The sequence below is a fragment of the Cebus imitator genome, unplaced genomic scaffold (assembly GCF_001604975.1).
Source record: "Cebus imitator isolate Cc_AM_T3 unplaced genomic scaffold, Cebus_imitator-1.0 Scaffold227, whole genome shotgun sequence".
Lineage (NCBI taxonomy): Eukaryota > Metazoa > Chordata > Mammalia > Primates > Cebidae > Cebus > Cebus imitator.
This window is the reverse complement of record NW_016107542.1, coordinates 1,871,832-1,893,734: the sequence shown is the minus strand read 5'-3', so window position 1 is coordinate 1,893,734 and position 21,903 is coordinate 1,871,832. Positions and strand designations below refer to the sequence as shown.

Here is a 21,903-nt window from a genome sequence, read left to right as displayed (position 1 = left end):
CTGATTTTTTGTATTTTTAGTAGAGACGGGGTTTCACCATGTTGACCAGGATGGTCTCGATCTCTTGACCTCGTGATCCACCCGCCTCGGCCTTCCAAAGTGCTGGGATTATAGGCTTGAGCCACCACGCCCGGCCCCGGCTATTTTTTTTAATTTTTAGTAGAGACAAAGTCTGGCCATGATGCCCAGGCTTGTCTTGAACTCCTGAGCTCAGGTGATCTTTCTGCCCTAGCCTCCCACATTGGTGGGATTACAGGCATGAGGCACTGTGCCTGTCTTATTTTCCATATCTTAGTTCAACTGTAAAGAATAGTCTTTAAATCAATGTGAATAGAAAAGTGTCAAATAAACTGATAGTGTACAGTTGTAATTAGTGAGAAGCACAGCACCAATGAGGAAAAGAACCAGGCAGGTAAAAACTGAGGCAAGGGTAATTGAAACCATCTCTAATAAATAAGCAAACATCATCAGTGCATGGAAAAACTGTGTGAAGCAGAGAAGCTCCAAGAGCCCTAGGGTGAAAATAGCTGGAAATCCTCAAGAGAGTTGGAGCTGAGTGTAAAGATGGGGAAATAATAAAACAAAGGTTCTGAGTAAAGGTTGCTGGTGAGTCCTGAGGCTGGCAGAGGTTGCTAGGGAGAATGTGAGAAACAGCATGTTATTTGGGGTTCAATTGAAATGTTGAGGCCTATGCTTCAAGATCCTCAAAACAATGATCTTGGACATGACAAGAAGGAAATTCAGTGTCTACAGTATGCTAGGTGTTGCTCTTCTGCATATTAATATTATATCATTTAATTCTTACCTCTATTCTATGAGGGAGGGTATTACTTGTAACAGTTTTACAGATGGAGAAAATAAGGCACAGAGTGGGTAGAGAACATGCTGCAAACTACGTAGCAAATAATTGGGGTAAATTCAAACAAAGAATCTCATTTTTAATTTTAAAGATGAAGATAATAGACAAAACCAATTAGGTATAGCATAGGTGGAAATTCTTAGGGCCTAGCGCACCCATCAGTATTTCTGGGTTGAATTGGTTAGAAGAAAAGAGTTTAAAATTGTTGCATTTAGATTTAGGTAGTTAATTGCAGTTTAAAAATGTGGGTTATGGCAGGGTACGGTGGCTCATAACTGCAAACCCAGTGCTTTGGGAAGTCAAGGTGGAAAGATCATTTGAGGCTAGGTGTTTGAGACCAGCCTGGGCAACATAGTGAGACTCCTTCCTTACAAAAAACTAAAGAATTGGCCAGATGTGGTAGAATGCATCTGTAGTTCTAGCTACTTGGGAGGCTGAAGCAGGAGGATCACTTGAGACCAGGAAGGAGTTTGAGGCTGCAATTCAAGCTATGATGGTGTCACTGCAGTCTGGCCTGGGCAACAGAGCAAGACCCTTATTTTTTTTAAAAGAAGAAGAGGAAAATTTATGGGTTATAATAAGTCGCTGTATCATGGGAGGGCCTCAGAATGGACAGGGGACTCGTGGTGATAGCTGATGCAGCAAATGGATTTGGGGATGCAAAAGTGGAGTTGGAATTATTTGGTCCTTTTAATTACCACTTAACACTTTGAACAGGATCCTTTGTGAAGATCCCTACAAACTGCAGAGAATGATTTTTTACTCTCCTTTTTTTTTTAAAAAAAGGATAGTTTTTAAGAGATTACTCTTAGACTCTAGCAAAAGGATTGTTAGTATATTAGTCCATTTGTGAATGGGAAAAGAAAATAACTAAAACCACTGTGAATTGTAAGAATGTAATATTTTTTAATCATGTGTTTATGTTTACAGAGTAAATTTCAAGAGCAAATTAATTATATGTCTGTAGTTCTTGAAGTTAAGTAGGTTAAGTGAGGGAAAAGCATGATTTAATCTTGCTTTATTGCTGGCCAAATCTCTAGGCTGGCCATTTTTCGCTTCTAATAAAAATGCTTGTGATTCCTTGTCTTCCCATTAGCTCATAGTTGAAAGCTCTGTTTAGTTGTCTGTGAGACGGAGTATATTAGGCTTGCCTGATTAAAATTGTTCACGAGAGATCAAGCAGACAAGGGACTTTTAGCATAATTAGAAAAGCACTGCTAGCCTTTAAATATGAGATTTCAGAGACTTTTGAATTCATATCCACCTGTAGGGAAGTGTGTTTATCTAATTAGATTCTGATTTTCTTATGAATGCTTCATACTTAATTCATGCATGGTGTCCTTTCATTTTATAGAATATTATCCCTTCATGCAGGAGACATGAAAAATGCTTACTGGAACCAAATCTTGAATGAACTGAATTGTTTCCCTTGTAAGATCACAATGTGATAAGTTAAGAAATCAGTTACCTCCTTTTGTTAACCTGTGTGTTTATAAAAGGAGCAGGAGCAAATTTGAAAATACTAAAAGCAAAAATCAAAACAAATTGTATATCCTGTGTTCTCATGTTAATCTGAGAAAATTATACCAGCTTTTGGAAAATAGTCTTCTTTCGTTTAAGGGATATCTTAGTCCAAAGTTTTTATTTTTGTCTTCATTTTTCATTTCTCAACTTTTGCATTGCTGGGCTCTGAAATCATTCAGTTATTATTTCCATGTTACTATCATGTTTCAGAAAAAAATGATTATACTTAATGGAGTTTAAAATTGCTTCTTCTTTTGTCCTTCTAAAGTCAAGTCCACTGTTATAGACTGAGTATAGAACACTTCAGGTGTTTTTTCTGGGTGTTTTTTAAAAGACATATTTTAATTCTTCAGAAAGAAATGCTTTTTAGCATAAATCAAAATGTTATTGCTAAAATGAGGCAGCATGTTAGAAGAAAATTATCAAGATATAATTTTTTTTTAACCTTCATTTATAAGGCTTTAATTTTATAGACTAAGGACTTCTGACCTATGAACACTTCTTTAGAGAAGGCATTTTCCTCAACTAATAAGTAATGCTTTGTTTTTACCCAGAAGATTGCTTTAGAACATTTTTCATATAATTAAAATAATTTTTCCATTAGCTGAGAATTGTTCTCAAAGCTTCTTGACTTTAAGTTGCATTTTATTTTGCATTTTTAAAAAAGAATTAGTTTTAGCCTGATTTTAACATAAAATAGCAATGTCCATCAAGACCCAAATTATTTCCATATTAGGTCTATGTGAGAGAATAGATGATAAAAGAAGCTCCTCAAGCCAAAGTGTAGCAGACATTACCCCAGTTTATTAAGATTGATTTTAGGAAACTAATCAAACATATTGATCGATCATAAAAATATTTTAATTGAAAATCATAAAGAATTGAGAAGGAAAGTAGCCTGAAATTTCAAATGGTGAAAATTGTGTGTATGTTTTTTTCTTTTTGTGTGTGTCTCATTATCTGCAGGAGTAGTGCACTAAACAAGGTTATATCTTGAAATGGTAACATCTGTGAATAGTTTTGTTTGTGGGAGGAGGTCACAGAAAGGTTATTCTTCTGGCTTTCTTTTTCTTGACAAGTAATCAGAGTCGTTCACAGATCTCCTGGTTTCCAACCATTTTACAGTCTTGAGAATTAATTTTTGTATCAAATTATATATTACCTTTACTTTTGGTTAAATAAACTATTTTAATAGGATCACGTAATCAAGTAGGATAGAAAGTAATAGTTGCTTCAATGAAGACTTCATTTAGGATGAAATTATATAAATTAATAAGGTGTAGTTACATAGTATAATTGTGGCAACTTGTGTACCTCTGTCCTATGCAAGTACTGTTTCTTTTATATATTCCCCTAAGAAGCCCTTAATTTCAGACACTTGTTAGTGTATCAATTTGCTTGTTTACTCATTCTCCTGTTCATCATCTGTCCATTCAGTCAATAATGATTAATTGAACAGTTCTCATACATCAGACATTGGGCTTGGGCACTGGAGATACAGGGATGAGTAACTGTCTTGGAGGAGCTGTTTTTGCAGGAAGCAAACCTACAAATGAATAATACCAATATGAATAGAGTGGCGTACATGTAAAAGAAGGTACATCTAAATGTCACTGAAATGTCAAGACTTCATCAAAGGAAACAATATTTAAACTGATTCTGGAAAGATAAAATTTCATTCACTATGCTAGAAATAAGGGCATGCAGAAAAGTTAGAACAGCAAGTACAAATGCATTGCATTTTTAAAGGACTTTGAAAGATCTTAGTATATCTATATCTAGAACACAGGAGCAATAACAGGAAATGATGCTTGAAAAGTAGGTGGGAAGATCTCCTATCCACTGTGTTGACAAGTTTGTGCTTTGCCTCTAAGGAATTATAAGGCAGTAAAGCCATCAAAGCTGGATGCATAACATGAAGAAATTTGTATTTTTAAAAAATAAATTGGGTGGGAATGTAGGAGATATTTGGAGAAGGAAGAGACTGTATGCAGTGATCATCAGATGGCCCCTACTTCTTCAGTGAACTAGGAGTGATTTTATAAGATTGGATTATGAAGCCAGATGGGCTTGACTTCAGATCCTCAACCTGAAGATCCCCTTAACTTCACTCAGCCTGATATATTTCATCCGTAAAGTGGGAGTAATAGCTATCTTGAAGTATTGCTAACTTCATGTGTTCAAGATGTTTTGCTTAAGTTTCTAGGCCTATAATATTCAGTAAGTAGTGGCTATTACTATTATATATTGAACTCTTAACTGCTTAGAATTGCATAGTAAACCTGGTGTGTGATGTTACCCTCCCTGTGTCCATGTGTTCTCATTGTTCAGCACCCACTTAGGAGTGAGAACATGCAGTGTTTGGTTTTCTGTTCTTGTGTCAGTTTGCTGAGAATGATCTGCACACGTACCCCAAAACTTAAAGTATAATAATAATAAAAGAATTGCATAGTAAACATTATAAATGCCCCCTTCTCTCAATAAATGTATAATAACTTACTATATGAAAAACAAACAGAAAGACAAATACACATTAGAAAACTATGTTTATCTTTGAAGATTACTGCTTTCTCTATGTGACAGATAACTGTTGAAGATTGACAAGTGCATTCATTATGAAAGGGAGTATATGAATACCCTGTTCATATGCTCCCAAATACTTTAAACCATTCAAAATGATGGGTATTGATGGCTTTAAAGTTTGATGAATGTGATTAAATATGTTTTTCCCCAAGTACAAACTATTTGTTCTATGTTCGGTAATGAGTAGAGTTAAAAGATCAGGAAGTACTGTCTGTCTCCTACCCCAAATAGTAATTTCTCCTAGACCCTCACATAACAAAGTAATCATTTGAGTTTCTACTTCAACTCCTTCTGTGACTGAAAGAGAGCTTTATCTTACGAAGCAGTCCATTCCCTGTGCAGACAGCTTCAATTGTCAGTATATTCCACTGGTGTAGCTGATACAGCTTTGTTTTAATTTCTCTTCTGTGGGTATTCATTCTCTCTTGAAGTCACACAGACCAAATCTAATCAGCATTTTACTTGCTATGCCATCAGCTGTTTGCCAAGTGCCAGGATTTTTTTCTTTTCTTTTTTCTTTCTTTTTTTTTTTTTTTTTTAGGCTTCTTTTTTCTAGGTTTAGTGTATTCTTTGTTTTGCCAGTGTTGATTTTGTGAAGAACAGTTTTGTTGTAGCATATTTGTCACACAGTACACTGCATATGAAGTATACAATTTGGTAAGTTCTGATGTAGTATATATCTGTGAAATTAACACTACAATCAAGACAGTGTATATAATATCATCCCTAAAATTTCCCTGTGTCCCTATTTTCTTTCTCTTTATCTCTCCCTGCCCCACCAAGCTCTATCCCTCCCTACCCTTGCAATTTCTCTTCCGTTTTCTGTCATTATATGTTAGTTTACATTTTCCAGAACTTTATAATAATGAAATAATACAGTGTGTATTCTTTCTATGTGGCTTCTTTCACTTATAATTATTTTGAAATTCATCCATATTGTTGCCTATAATAGCAGTTCATTCCTTTTTATTGATGAGTAGTATTTGATTACATGGATATATCACAATGAGTTTATATATTCATCTGTTGGTAGATAATTGAGTTATTTCCATTTATTGATTATTATGGTTAAAGCTCTTATGACTATTATTGTACATGATTTTGGACAAATGCTTTCTTTTGGATAAATCCCCAAGAGTAGAATTGGTTGGGTGATATGGTAAGTATGTATTTCAATTTTTAAGGAACTCCAAAACTGTTAATACAAACTGGTTGCACTGTTTTACATTCCAACCAGCATTATATGAGAGTTCCAGTTTCTCTACATCCTTACCAACAGTTGATGCGATCAGTTTTTAAAATTTTAGCCATTCTATTATTAAAAAGTCAAAAAACAGCTGCTGGCAAGGTTGTGGAGAAAAAGGAATACTTTTATATCGTTGATGGGAGTGTAAATTAGTTCAACCATTGTGGAAAACTGTGGTGATTCCTCAAAGACCTAGAGGCAGAAATACCATCTGACTCAGCAATCCCATTACTGGGTATATAACCAAGGGAATAAAAATTATTTTATTATAAAGATATACATGCATGTGTATGTTTATTGCAGCACTATTCACAATAGCAAAGACAGGGAATCAACCGAAATGGCCATCAATGATAGACTGGATAAAGAAAATGTGGTACATATGCACCATGGAGTACTGTACAGCCATAAAAAGAAATGAGATCATGTCCTTTACAGGGACATGGATGGAGCTGGAAGCCATTATCCTCAGCAAACTAACACAGGAACAGAAAACCAAACACTGCATGTTCTCACTTACAAGTGGGAGCTGAATGATGAGAACACATAGACACATGGAAGGGAACAACACTCACTGGGTCTTGTCGGAGAAGGTTGGTGGTGGGAGGGAGAGCATCAGGAAGAATAGCTAATGGATGCTGGGCTTTATACCTAGGTGACAGGATGATCTGTGCAGCAAACCATCATGGCACATGTTTACCTATGTAACAAACCTATACATCCTGCACATGTACCTCTGAACTTAAAAGTTGAAGAAAACGTTAGCCATTCTAACAGATGTGCAGTGGTTTCTTTTCGTGGTATTAATTTGTACCTACTTAATGTTTAATGATATTGAGTATCTTTTTTTTTGTCCTTATTTGCCACTTTATCGCTTCATGAGTGACTGTCTAAATCTTTTGCTTACTTTTAATTAGGTTGTTTTATTGTTGAGTTTTGAGTGTTCTTTACATTTTGGATGTAAGACATTTATTGGATATATGTTTGCAGATCCTAGTCTGCTTTTTTTTCCTAATTCCTGTACAGTGTCTTTCAAAGAGCAGAAAATTTTTAATTTTAAGTCTAATTTATCAATTTTATTTTTTATGGATTATGCTGTTAGCATCATAACTAATAAATTTTGCCAAAATTAATGCTAAAAATATTTTTTATGTTTTCGTCCAGAAGCTTTATGTTTTTACTTTTTACATTTAGGTCTATAATCCATTTTTATAATAAACTTTTTGCTTTGGAATAATTTTAGATTTGCACAAAAGTTGCAGAGGTAGTATAGACGTTCCCGTGTACCCCTATTCCTTTTCTTTTATGAACGTCTCAAATAACCATGATATATTTGTTACAAGTAGGCAACCAGAGGGTACATTACTATTGACTGTACTTCAGACTTTATTTGGATTTCATCAGTTTTTCCACTAATATCTGTATCCTTATTTTTCATGACCTTGACAGTTTAGAGCAGTACTGGCCAGATATTTTGTAGAGTATCCTTCAATTTGGATTTGTTTGATGTTTTTTTCTTGATTACACAGGGATTCTGATTTTTTGGGGAGAAGTGCCTTTCTCATCACATCATATGGTATCAACAAATCTTTATCACTGGTGTTGCTTAACCTTGATTACCTGACTAAGGTAATATTGGCCAGGTTACTCTATGGTAAAGTTAATTCTTTTCACTCTTTCTATATTCTATTTTTGGAAGCAAGTCACTAAGTAAAGCCTATGCCCAAAGAGGGGAGGGGCTTATTATGTTGTATCTCCTAGAGGTAAGGGTATTTACATAAGTTATTTGAAATTCTTCTATAAGAAATATTTATCTCTTCTCTCCCATTTATTTCTTCATTTATTTTATCAGTATGGCTTAATATTTTATACTTTACATTACATTCAAATACTACATTATTTTGTTACTCAACTTGTTCCAGCTTTGGCCATTGGGAGCTCTTTTTGGTTGGCTCCTGTGGCTCCTTAACGTGTTCCCCTCCACCTTTTTTGTGGATCACTTTTTATGTTCTGATACCACAAGATGCTGAAGTCTTATATTTTCTGTGCCCCAGTGCCAGAATCATCCATTTCTCAAGGGAGTCTTGGTTCTTGTTTTTAGAGCTAATTATATAGAAATTAAGACCTGTACACTGGGTATGTTGGTTGTTGCCACAGGGTGTCACTGTGTCTAGGTTCGCGTGGCAGGCAGAAACAGGAAACGTGTAAATACTCTTACCCATGAATCGATCAATCTCTCTCTCTCTCTCACTGAAATTCTGTAGGTGTTCATTTGTATATATATTAAACTAAATGTGTGTTCATACTGATGTCTCTGACTTTATACCAATTACATACCATGTCATTCGTTTTAGTGTGGTTTATTGTTTATTATTAAAGTCTCCTCCAACAATGAGAAACATGGCTTCCATCATCCATCTGCTTGGTTGTACAAACCCAGTATACATATAAAGCAGTTTCAGAGTTGTTAACCTATCCCTTGCAACTCATTTTTAGTTAATTTTGTATATGGTGTTAGCTGTGGGTCAGAGTTTATTTTTTTTAAAAATATGGATATCCATTTGTTCCAACAATACTTGTCAAACTATTATTTCTTTCCTTGGATGCCTTTGCATCTTTCTTGAAAATTGGTTATCTGTTTATATGTGGGTCAGTTTTGAAATTCTCTATTCCATTTCATTGATGTGTTTGTTTGTCTTTACCCCAATAACATACTGTCTCGGTTATTGGAAACTTAAGTAAATCTTCAGCCGGGCGGTCGCGGTGGCTCAAGCCTGTAATCCCAGAACTTTGGGAGGCTGAGGCGGGTAGATCACGAGGTCAAGAGATCGAGACCATCCTGGTCAACATGGTGAAACCCCGTCTCTACTAAAAATACAGAACATTAGCTGGGCATGGTGACGTGTGCCTGTAATCTCAGCTACTCAGGAGGTTGAGGCAGGAGAATTGCCTGAACCCAGGAGGCGGAGGTTGCGGTGAGCCGAGATCGCGCCATTGCACTCCAGCCTGGGTAACAAGAGTGAAACTCCGTCTCAAAGAAAAAAAAAAGTAAATCTTCAAATCAGGTAGTGTTAGCCCTCCTTTTTATTTTTTCTTTATCAAGGGTGTTTTTGCTATTCTAAGTCCTTTGCATTTCCATATGAATTTTAGAATCAATTTGTCAATTTCTGCTGAAAAAGCCTATTGGTATTGGGGATTTGGATTACTTCCAGTGGATTACATTAAATCTTTAAATTAATTTAGCAAGATTTGACATGTTAACAATATTGGGTCATGTAACCCGTGAACAAGTTATACCTCTTTATTTAGCCCTCTGATTTCTCTCAGAAGTATTTTTGTAGTTTTCAGTGTACAGATCTTGCACATCTTTTGTCAGATTTATTCCTAAGTATTTTGTGTTTGTGGATGCTATTAAAAATGTATTTTTAAAAAAAATTCCAGCTTTTAATTTTTAATGACTAGTAAGTAGATATACGATTGATTTAAACATTGATTTTGTATCTTGCAACCTTTTAAACTCACTAGTTCTTATAGCAGTTTTATAGATACTAACTTTCTGTATAGGTGATCATGTTGTCTGAATAGAATTTTATTTCTTTCTTTAAAATCTGGATACTTTTTATTTCTTTATTTTGCTGATTTCATTAGCTAGAACGTTCAAGAAGTGATGAAAAAAGACATCTTTGTCTTGCTTCTGATCATAGAGAAGAGATACTTAATTTTTCATCTTTAAATATGATGTTAACTGCAGGTTGTTAATACGGGAATATAATATGGGAATGTTGTAACAACTTTATGCCAATAAGTTTGAGAATTTAATAGCAGGAGTAATCAATTCCTTGAATGACTCAAATTACCTAAGCTCACTCAAGAAGGAACAAATAATGGATATACCTGTATCTATTAAAGGAATTGAATTTGTAATTCAAAAACCTTCCCACAAGAAAAACTCCAGGCCCAAATGACTTCACTGGTGAATTCTACCAAACATTTAAAGAAGAAACAATACTAACAATATTAACGTGTTTCCCATACATTAGAGAAGAGAGACTACTTCCAACCTAGGCTTTTAATGCCTTTTAGTAGGTGGAAAAAATTCTTTTATTGCTACTTTGCTAGGAGTATTTATCGAAAATGGATTTTAGAATTTGTCAAATACTTTTAGGTGCCTATTTATATGATTGTTAAGTTTTTCTTTTTTAGTTTCTTAGTATGGTAGATTACATTTAAGGTGATCTGAAACCCTAAACTAGCTTTCAAATCCTGAGACTGATTCTACGTAGTCCTGATGTATTATCCTTAATGAATATTAGATTTAGCCTTTTAGAATTTTTACATTTACGTACATAAGAAATATTGGTATGTGGTTTCCTTTTCTTGTAATGTCTCCATGTGATTAAAGTGATGCTGGTCTCATAGCCTAGTTTGGGAATTATTCTCTCCTGTGCAATGTTTGGGAAACAGGTTAATATTGTTAGTATTGTTTCTTGTTTAAATGTTTGGTAGAATTCACCAGTGAAGTCATTTGGGCCTAGAGTTTTTCTTGTGGGGAGGTTTTTGAATTACAAATTCAATTCCTTTAATAGATACAGGTATATCACATTATTTGTTCCTTCATGAGTGAACTTAGGTAAGTTGAGTCTCAAGGAATTGATTACTTTTGCTTTTAAATTCTCAAACTTACTGGCATAAAGTTGTTACAATATTCCCATATTATCTGTAGATTCTGTAACAATGCCACCTCTCCTTCCTGGAATTCCTAATTTACATCTTTTTAATTTCAGATCAGTCTGTCTAGAGGATTATCAATTTTATTGGTCATTTCAAAGAATGAGATTTTGTTTTCACTTATTATTTTTTCTATTTCAATGAATTTGACCATGATCCTTAACTTTCTTCTCATTACTTTAGACTCAATTTACTCTTTTACTGATTTCTCAGGGTGTGGCAGAAGCTATTAAGTTAAAACCTTTCTTATTTTCTAATGTAGATATTTAGTAGTATAAATTTCCCTGTAAGTACTGCTTTAGTTGCTTACTGCAAATTTTTATGTTGTTTTAAAAAATTTTTATTCAGGTTAAAATACTTTCTGATCCTTTTTTGTTTCTTGTTTGATCCTTTGGTTTATTTAGAAGTTTCTTACTTAGCTCCAATATATTTGGGGTATTCCAGAGATCTTTCTGTTACTGTTTTCTAATTTAGTTCAATTGTGAGCAGGTAATATATAGTTATATCTTGAGTCATTTTAAATTTGAGACTTGTTTTATTGCCAGAATATTATAAATCTTGGATACTGTCAGTTTTTAAATTATATAATTTGAGCTCTGTTATTTGGTGCATAATCATTTAAAATTATTAGGTCATCTTGATGAATTGATCACTTTATCATTATAAAATTATTCTCTGTATTCCTGATAATAGTTCTGTTCTGAAATCAACTTTTTTCCTGATACTAGTATAGCCACTCCAGATTTCTTTTGACTGGTGTTAGTGTGGTATACCTTTTTCTGTCCTTTTGCTTTTAACTTATACGTGTCTATATTTAATGTATATTTCTCAATGACAGCATGTTGTGTCTTGCTTTTTTAGGAGTCTGTTAATCTCTGCCTTTTAATGTTTAATTGGAGTGTTTAGATCATTTGCATTTACTATTGTTTTTGATACAGTTCTTTTTAAGTTGGTCATCTTGCTATTCTCTTTGTTCCTTCTGTTCTTTCTTTTTCTTTTTCTACTTTTTTTCTGTTTTTATACCTTGTTTTTCATGGTTTCTAGACCCTTTAAACATTTCGTTTGTCCTCTTGGCTAACTCCAATTTATTTAAAGATAGATATAGACTTATATCAAGTTCTTCAAGACTGAAGTCTAATATCGTCTGAGTATTTTTGACTAAGGATTTGTACAGGTTATTTCATCAGTTCTAAAAATCATTGCCTGCTAATTTTACATTTGCCATACTACCTAGATGTGAAATTATATGAACGTTGTAGTTGGTGTTGAATGACCTTTTTAGGATCAGCTGTTGGCTTCTGCGCTTTTCCCATTCCCTGATTCAAGACTCTGTATGAGGAGGTTATACACTGGAGCCCTCTCAGGTGCTTGTTTATGATCATATGGAGAACATCTTGGAGATGATCAGCCTGTATTCTTAGGTTTATCAGTATGTTTCTGTCTTTATTCAGGATCTTTTTTCCCCCCTTTTTATTTAGAGAATGGAAAAAGAAAATATACACATCATTAGTTTTTTTCATCTCTATCTCTCTACCCATTTTTTCCTACATAGAAGGGCTGGTAGAATATATTTTTTGAAAAGTTGAGAAGCATTTCCCTATCCAGTTTTAAGGAAATATATTTAATATGCTATCTGACATGGAGAGAGGGCATTCAGATCTTGCAGTTTCTGCATGTATGTGAATCACATGAAGAAGGGAGAAAGGAGAGATAGGGTTAGGCTTGAATACTGCAATGGTTACTTGGTGAGGTTTTGAAGTAGGCAAATCAGCACCTTTTATCTTCAAATACTAGGAAGTAGGGTGGAATGAGGTCTATGTATGGACTCATAAGAGGCCTATACCTGGAATAGCTCCATGAACCCTGGCCTAATACTGAAGAAAAATAACTTCTCCATGTTCCCCCTTGCTTGAAGTTGCTTCCTCTTAGAGGATTTCCTTGCAGTAGCTTTGTTACCAGAGGATTTTTGTTAAAGCAGCTCTAATTTCTAGAAGCTATGTAAATCAGGGTATTCTTGTTCATTCTGTATTCTAAATCTAGCACTTAAAATTGCAAAGAAGCAGAATGTGGTACATCCCCATTAAAAGCAGGTGCTTTCTGCCCTGTTTATTTCAGACAGTTGAATGTCTATAGTAGTTAGGACTGATGATTTGTAAGCTGATGAATGATGCCAAAAACTAAATGTCTCTTGAGTACAGTGGAGCCTATAGTCTAGTCTTCATAAATATTAGGGCAGTGTGCCAACTAAATCTGGCTTAATTCTGCAAGCAGGAGCCCTTTGCAGAAGGATTCATGGTAATTAACCAATTCAAAGTGCAATATTTTCCTTTCATTAATTTGGCAGAAAACAACTAAATATCTACAGCAAGAATGTTTTTGACATTTTCATTTGCTGCTTGGAAAATAATGGATACTTTGAAGTGTGCTGTAAAAGAAAACTGCTAGGATTTTGTCAATTCCATTTCAACTTCCTAACAAAACGTGGATTACTCAATTAGCAATTATTTTTTTAAAAAAGTTAATATGGAATAGTTGGCTACAGGAGTAATGACCAGAATTGATTGACATTTTGAGGTGATTGGCTTGTAGGAGATTCTTAGGGAGTTTATTGGCTCAGGCTTCTTGCTTGTCACATCTCCTGTATGTCTGAGTAATATAATTTCAGTTGGGTGTGATCGTTTCCTATCCTTTATCTCTTCTCAAGTTCATTTTTATTCCAAATATTGCACAGCATTTCGCTCTCTTCTACTGTTTCTTTTGGGTTAAATAAGTATTTATTTCAATTAGTTCATGCCAAGAATTGTTAACTTTTTACTTTTAAAAATGTACCTATGGCCAGCCACCTGGCATGAAGTATTTTGAATAATTTTGGAACTAAGAGCCCACTGATGGCAAATGTTTCACTGGAGGAATTATTGAAGTGTGTATTCATTTTAGGATATATTAGTTTTTACATAAATACTCTAATCTATTGATGGCGTTTATCTTTTCACTAAAAATGTAATGTTTTATAATCATACCTTTGATTACTAGACTCTAGTTATTGAAAACTTGATGATCACTTAACATTTTTCCCTCCTGCAATGTTGACACACTTTCTGGGCTATATTTTTGCTTTTATATGTTCCTTTATAAACTGGATATGTTTAGTTAGAAATGGTTGTAAATATCAGAATCCCATTTCAGCCTACCTAAAACTAGAAATGTAGAAGGATATTGGGATAACTCCTGAAATCACAAAGAACGACCTGGCTTCATAAAGAACTGGAATTTGCTATGGGTAAAGTTGTTAGGAACCTAGGTAGTACTAGCCTCATCTGTTACGCTTGCTTCTATCTACATGTCTCTTCTTTCTTTACACTTTGTGGATTTATTTTTTAGTATTTTTAAGGATGTACATGACCAAATCTAATTACCTACCACTGCTACTTAATCAGTTAAAGTGACCAGCATCGAGACACTGAAGTGTCAGTCTTATTCCTAAATATACCATGAGAGAAAATGCAGACCAACTCAGAGCAGATATTCACTCTTGATCTAATTAGTTAGTGTTGAGAGAGCAGCATCATGAAGTACAAATTTGGCTGCTGTGACCCTACTCAGATAAAAGGCAGTATTATTCTTTTTTTTTACATTGCGGTTATTTCTTAAGTGTAAGGATAACAGAAGAAATTCTCTGTGCATGTGAATAATTCTCTATTCAATAAATAAATACAAATTTGTGTATACATTTGTCAGGAACTGTGCTAATTGGTACGGATTCAGTGGTGAATAAGGTAAATGCAGTTGGTGAGCTTACTTTCTAGTAGAGTAAATGGAATTTTTTTTATTTTTTATTTTTTGAGATGGAGTCTCCCTCTGTCTCACAGGCTGGAGTGCAGTGGTGCAATCTCGGCTCACTGCAGCCTCCACCTCCCAGGTTCAAGTGATTCTCCTGCCTCAGCCACCTGAGTAGCTGGGATTATAGGCATGTACCACCATGCCCAGCTAATTTTGTGTTTTTAGCAGAAACGGGGTTTCACCATGTTGGTCAGCCTGTTCTAAACTCTGGATCTTGTGAGCCGCTGGCCTCAGCCTCCCAAAGTGCTTGGATTACTGGCATGAGCCACCGTGCCTGGCTGTAAATGGAATTTTTAAAAGTCATCTTATAAATAAATAAAATGTAGCCGTGAACTGAACAATGATGTTTCAGTCAGTGATAGACTGCATGTATGATGGTGGTCCCTTAAGGTTATAATGGAGCTGAAAAATTACTATAGCCTAGTGATATCTTGATGATCCTCAACCTATATAAACCTAGGTTAATGTCTATGTTTGTGTATTAATTTTTAACAAAAAAGTTTTAAAAGTAAAAAAAAAATAAATATACAAAAAGATTGTGGAATAAGGATATAAAGAAAATATTTTTGTACAGTTGTACAATGTGTGCTTAAGCTGTGGTACTACAAGAGTCAAAGAGTTAAAAAATTAAAAGGTTTATAAAGCAGAAAAGTTATAGTAAGCCAATGTTAATTTATTACTGAATAATGGAAATTTATTTTTATAAATTTAATGCAGCCTAAGTATATAGTGTTTATAAAGTCTACAGAAGTGTTCAGTAATGCTTAGGGCTTCACTCACTCATTGACTCACCCAGAGCAACTTCTAGTTCTACAAGCTCTGTTTCTGGTAAGTGCCTAATACAAATATACCATTTTTTAAATCTCTTATACCATATTTTTACTATACCTTTTCTGTACTTAGATATGTTTAGATATAAGTAATTACTACTGTGTTTCAGTTGCCTGTAATATTCAGTACAGTAACGTGCTATACAGGTTTGTAGCCTAGGAGCAGTACATTATACCGTATAGCCTAGGTGTATAGTAGGATGTACCATCTAGGTTTGCGTAAGAACACTCTATGATGTTTACAATTTGATGAAATTCCCTAATGATGCATTTCTTAGAACATGTCTCTGTTGTTAAGCAATGCATGACTAATTGTAAAATGTGGTAAGTGCTTCGAAGAAGACACACAAGGCTGAGCTAGAGAACTGCATTTGGGTGGGGACAGCAAAAGGGTACTTATTGCACTGTTTTCTAAGGAGGTGACATTTATCTTTAGACTTGAAAGATTAGGGAAGGATGTTCCTATCAGGGGAAGTGGAATGTACAAAGACCTTGAAGTACAAGGACTGTAGAAAGCTTAAAAAAATACAAGATGATTGTTGTGGAGGAACATAGAAGAAGAATTTGGGATGAATTTATCAACAACTAGCTTTTGTAGTGTGTACATAGACCAAGGGTCTGATTTAATTCATTAGCATTTATTAGAAAGTCCACCATGTTACAGAGATTGCTAGAATTTGGTAAGCTTAAATAATAATGATACAAGGCAGAGCATGATATTCTATTAGAAGCACATTTGTTCATTCTTTAAATAAATATTTACTGAGTGACTTATTATGTGTCAGACACTTTTCTAGGCATGTAGGTCAGATAGTAAATAATTACTTAGGACCTCCCTTCTCATGGGAGGTCCTTATCAGAACCTTGCTACTCAAAAATATGATCCTCTGAATAGTATCACCATCACTCAACTGTGAGATTGTTAGAAATACAGAATCTCAGGCCCCACCCAGATGTACAGAGTCAGAATCTGCACTGAGATTACACATGATTAGTATGAATAGTAGAGATTGAGAAACACTGCTCTAGAGCAGGGTTTGGCAGATTATGGCCTTGGTGCCAAATCCAACTGGCTGCCTTTTTTTGTAAATAATGTTTTATTGGGACAGCCATGCCCATTTGTTTACATATTATCTATGACTGCTTTCACAGTGCAATGGGAGATTTGAGTAGTTGTGACAGGGACTCTAGCCCATAAAGCCTAAAATATTTACTGAACTTGGCCCTTTACAGACTAAGCGTGCCGCCCTTTGTTCTAGACCATAAACAAGTGGCATGACAGATATTTTTACTTATTTGATTGTGAAAAGCTTTATGGAATAGGCAGTGTTTGAACTGCTGTAAAAAACAGTGGTTTAAGGCAACTGTAGCCTATATTCTGTTATACAAATGAAATACAGTTGACCCTTGAACAGTGTAGGAGTTTGGGGTGGCAACATCTCCACCCAAGCACAGTCAGAAGCCACCTATAACTTTTGACTACCTTGGAACTTAATTATTAATAGGTTTACCAATAACAAACAGTAGATTGACACATATTTTCTGTTATATGTATTATGGACTGTATTCTTAACAATAAAGTAAGCTAGAGAAAAGAAAATGCTGCTAAGAAAATCATAAAGAATATATATTTACTGTTCATTCAATGGTAGTAGATAATCATTAAAGTCTTCATCCTGGTTATCTTCACATTGAGTAGGATGAGATGGAGGAAGAGTAGGGGTTGGTCATGCTGTCTTGGGGAAATGGAAGAGGTGGAGGAGGTAGAAGGGGAGGCAGGCACACACTGTGTAACTTTATGGAAATAGAGTGGATTCTTGGACAACATGGACTTGAGCTACATGGGTCCACTTTTAATTTTTTTCAACCAAATGCAGATCAAAAATACAGTATTGTGGGAAGCAAAACCCACATATATGGAGGGCCGGCTTTTTGTATACTGAGGTTCTGCATCGCTGACTGCAGGACTTGAGTATACAAAGATTTGGGTATATATGGGTTTAGGTATACATGCAGTATCCTAGAACCAATCCCCTGCATATGCTGAAGGACAACTGTACATTGTAATTTGTATCTGACTTTTTTGCTTTTTCATTTCTCTTAAAGCATTTCTTTGCAGTATCAACCCTTCTCCCACTGTTTCGCTTCAGTGCCCATGTCATAGAAGCATCCATGTCATAAAAGAAGTCAAAAGCCGTCTTGAGTAAGTGGAAACCTGCCAGATTGTCTAAGTTCACTTTGTTTTCTGGCATTGCTTCTACATCTTTTTCCTTACTGTCTGGCATTGGTTCTGGCATCTTTTCCTTATTGTCTGGCATTGGCACTCAAGGAGTTCAAGTCATCTTCTGTAATTCCTCTGATGTCCATTGGCTCTTGGATTTCTTCAAGATCCATGTCTTCATACCTTTCATCTAGTATCTTTTTTTTTTTTTCATTTGGAGTACAGTTCCAAATCTAAATTATGTACACTGTTCTAAATCTTGTGAAGTCATATACAAAGTCTGGACAGAGTTATGTCCAGCAGGAATTTATGGTTTTGGCCTTGATAGCTTTCACAGGTTTTTCTGTAACAACCATGGTCTCTTCAATGGTGTAATCTCTTTAGACTTTCATGACGCTGTATCGGGTTTCTCTTCCATACTATAGACAATCTTTTCCATTGAGTGCTATGTGCCTTAAAAATCCTTATGACCCCTGATCTAGAGGCTGAATTAAAGATAATGTGTTTGGAGCAAGTAGATCAGTTTGATGCTTTTGGTACTGAACTCATGGGGTTCTGGGTGACTGGGGCATTGCCCAATATCAGAAGAACTTTAAAACACACTTCCCTTATTTACAAGGTACTTCTTCACTTCAGGAACAAAGAATCAATGGAACCTGTCCAGAAAGCTCTTCTCTTCTTAGACAGTGTGGCAAAAGGGCTTCTCATTGTACAACCAAAACCTTAGCAGCTGGTGTTTATCTTCTTCATGGCTTGGGGAGCAGATTTATAGATCAGGGCAATCCTTATCATGAACCTGACTGCATTTGCACAAACAGTGTAGTTGGTCTGCTGCTTCCTTCCTTAAATCTTGGTGCTCACTTCTCTTGCTTACTCATACATGTTCTTTGTGGCATTTTTTCCCCCAGAATAGAGCGCTTTTGTCTGCATTAAAAACCTGTTCATAAGAGATATGCTTTCTCCTCATTGATTTTCTTCATGTGTCTAGGAACTTGTCTGCTGCTACTTGGTTGGCAGAAACTTCTTCTCTTGTTTTCTTGACATTTTTTAGCCAAGCCTCTTTCTAAAATTACCCAACCATCCTTTGCTGGCATTAAATACTCCACCGTTAGATCATTCATCTTCCTTTTGCTTTAAATTGTCATATAATGACAACTTTTTCTTGAATTATATTAGAATCTATAGGTATGCTTTTCTTATAGCAATCCTGCATCCACATAAAAGTGCATTTTCTATCTGACAGAAAAGGGTAATTTGCAAAAGTGCAAGGTTTTCATAACTGTTGGTATGGCTGTAGCGACAGCTTCATGAATTTCCTTTTTTTTTTTTTTAACAATCATCCTTATGCTGTATTCATTTATCTTGAAAAGGTGGGCAACCTCAGCTGCAGACCTTAATCTATGGTACATATGAAACAATTCAACTTTTTCTTGTAACGTAACTTTTCTCAGCCTCTTAGGTACGCTTGCAGCATCACTAGTGCCACTTCATATGGGACCCATGATGTTATTCAGAGTTTATAGCTTTGCACTAAATATGATGAAAAATAACGTGAGAACTGTGAGAGGTCACTTTTTACTGTGATACACAATTTACTGGAAAGATGAACCGCTCACTCGGAGATGATTAGCGTCACAGAGTAGATTCTCCCAACACTTGAGCTCACCCACAATAGCAATATAAGGTGGCTACAAAATTATTACAGTTGTACAGTAGGTATTATAACTAATTTTATGCAGTTATGATTTAACACTGCATCTTTACATTTGTTTACACTTCTCTTGACTGCAAACGGTACCATGTGCTTTCTAAGTTGGTAAGTTTTGATACATTTTAACTTTTCATAATAGATTTATATATATATTTTTGGTAATAAATGATAAAATCGATTAGTACCTACATATATTGTATGTATTCCTGACATACCTTTATTTTTATTTATTTATTTGAGACAGAATCTTGTCCTGTTGCCCAGACTAGAGTGCAATGCAATTTTCTCAAATTCCTCCTAACAAAATGTAAACAAATTCATTTTGTTCATCCAGTAATTATACTATCTGAGAACAAAGATTATCATTCTTCAGATCATAGCAGAATCTAGTTTCTCTGCATTGTATGATTATATAATACAATGTATACATTTATTTATATTACATATTTTATTTATATATTGTATTATATATTTATTACATATTAATAGTATCTAATAAATTATCACACATGCCAAAATGGGGAAAATGTGACCAATAGTAAAAAGAAAATAAAGTCAGTAGCAGCAGACCTTGAGATGGCCTAGTTGTTGAGATTAGCTGACAAAGGCTCATGTATGCATACTAATAAGAGGACTTAAACAGATTGTGGTCTTAATGAGTAAATGGGTTAGAAATCTTGGCAGAGAAATGGAAACTACTAGTGTTCTACACCAGTGGTCCTAGCCTTTTTGGCACCAGGGACCGGTTTTTTGGAAGACAATTTTTCCATGGACTAGGAGGTGGGGGAGTGATTCAAATACATTTATTGTGTGCTTTATTTCTATGATTATTACACTGTAATATATAATGAAATAATTATCTACTCATCATAGTATAGAATCAGTGGGAGCCCAGGGCTTGTTTTCCTCCAACTAGACAGTCCTGTCTGGGGATAATAGGAGACAGTGACAGATCATCGGGCATTAGATTCTCATAAAGAACATGGCCTAGATCCCTTGCATGTATAGTTTACAACAGGGCTTGTGCCTCTGTCAGAATCAAATGCTGCTGCTGCTCTGACAGGAGGTAGAGCTCAGGCAGTAATGTGAGCAATGGGGAGTGGCTGTAAATACAGATGAAGCGTCACTGGCTCACCTGCTACTCATCTACTGTGTGGTCTGGTTCCCAACAGTCCATGGACTGGTACCTGGGTGGGTTCCACAGTTGAGGGGTTGGGGACCCTTGTTCTGTACCACTGTAGGATGACTATAGTTATCAATTATTTATAGTTTCAAATAGCCAGAAGAAGGGTATTGGATGTTTGCAATATAAAAAAATGATAGATATTTGAGATGTTGGTTATGCTAATTACCCTGAACTGATGATGATACGTTACATGTATTGAAACGTCACTGTGTGTACCTCATGAATATGTCAGTTAAAAAAACTTTAAAAATCACTCATTTATAAACATAGATGGAGTTATGACTGGATTTTTCAGTTAAATGAGCCAATAAGCTATCTTTTGTGCTTAAAAGCAAAAACAGAAACATTATTCGCAAACATGGTGTAAAAGTTGTAAATAAAATACAAGTAAATCCAATCCTATAGTGTATTTTAAAAAGAACATTATTCCAAGTAATTATTCCAAGTAATTCCAAAATAATTCAATGATGGGGTTTTTTTAAAATAAATTTTTCTGTGTATGAAAAGCTAAGTGAAAATTCATGAACTGAAAAGAACAATAACTGTAATTACAAATGTATTGGTTTTACTATCTCCAATATGCTGTTTAGAAATACGAAATCAACTTGATGCCTATCAATGAAATTTATTCAATCTGATTAATTTAGAAAAAAATTAAAGAAAAATGACTCACACCTGTAATCCCAGCACTTTGGGAGGCCCAGGCGGGCAGATCACTTGAGGTCAGAAGTTCGAGACCAGTCTGACCAACGTGGCAAAACCCTATCTCTACTAAAATTACAAAATTAGCCAGGCATGGTGGTACATGCCTGTAATTCCAGCTACTGGGGAGGTTGAGGTAGGAGAATCCCTTGAACATGGGAGGTGGAGGTTGTGATGAGCTGAGATCATGCCGTTGCACTCCAGCCTGGGCAACAAGAGCGAAACTCCATGTCAAAAAAAAAAAAAAGAAAAAAAAGAAAAGAAAAAAGAACAAAAATGAACAGAGATTCAAGGACCTACGGTACAACACCTTATAGTCTTGCATATATATAATTGTAATTACAGAGTTGAAGAGCATGAAAAGAGGCATGAAAGTATTTAAGAAATATTTGTTGAAAATTTTCCATTTACATTTTTGATTAAGAATACATTGACTTACACATCCAGTAAGCTCAGCAAACCCCAAGCAGTAT

General features: G+C 35.0%; 1 protein-coding gene across 12 annotated transcripts in view; it reads left to right on the top strand.

Moving 5' to 3' along the window:
• RFX3 (regulatory factor X3) overlaps positions 1 to 21,903 on the top strand; it is a 296,327-nt gene that overhangs the window by 72,827 nt on the left and 201,597 nt on the right. The window lies entirely within an intron of this gene.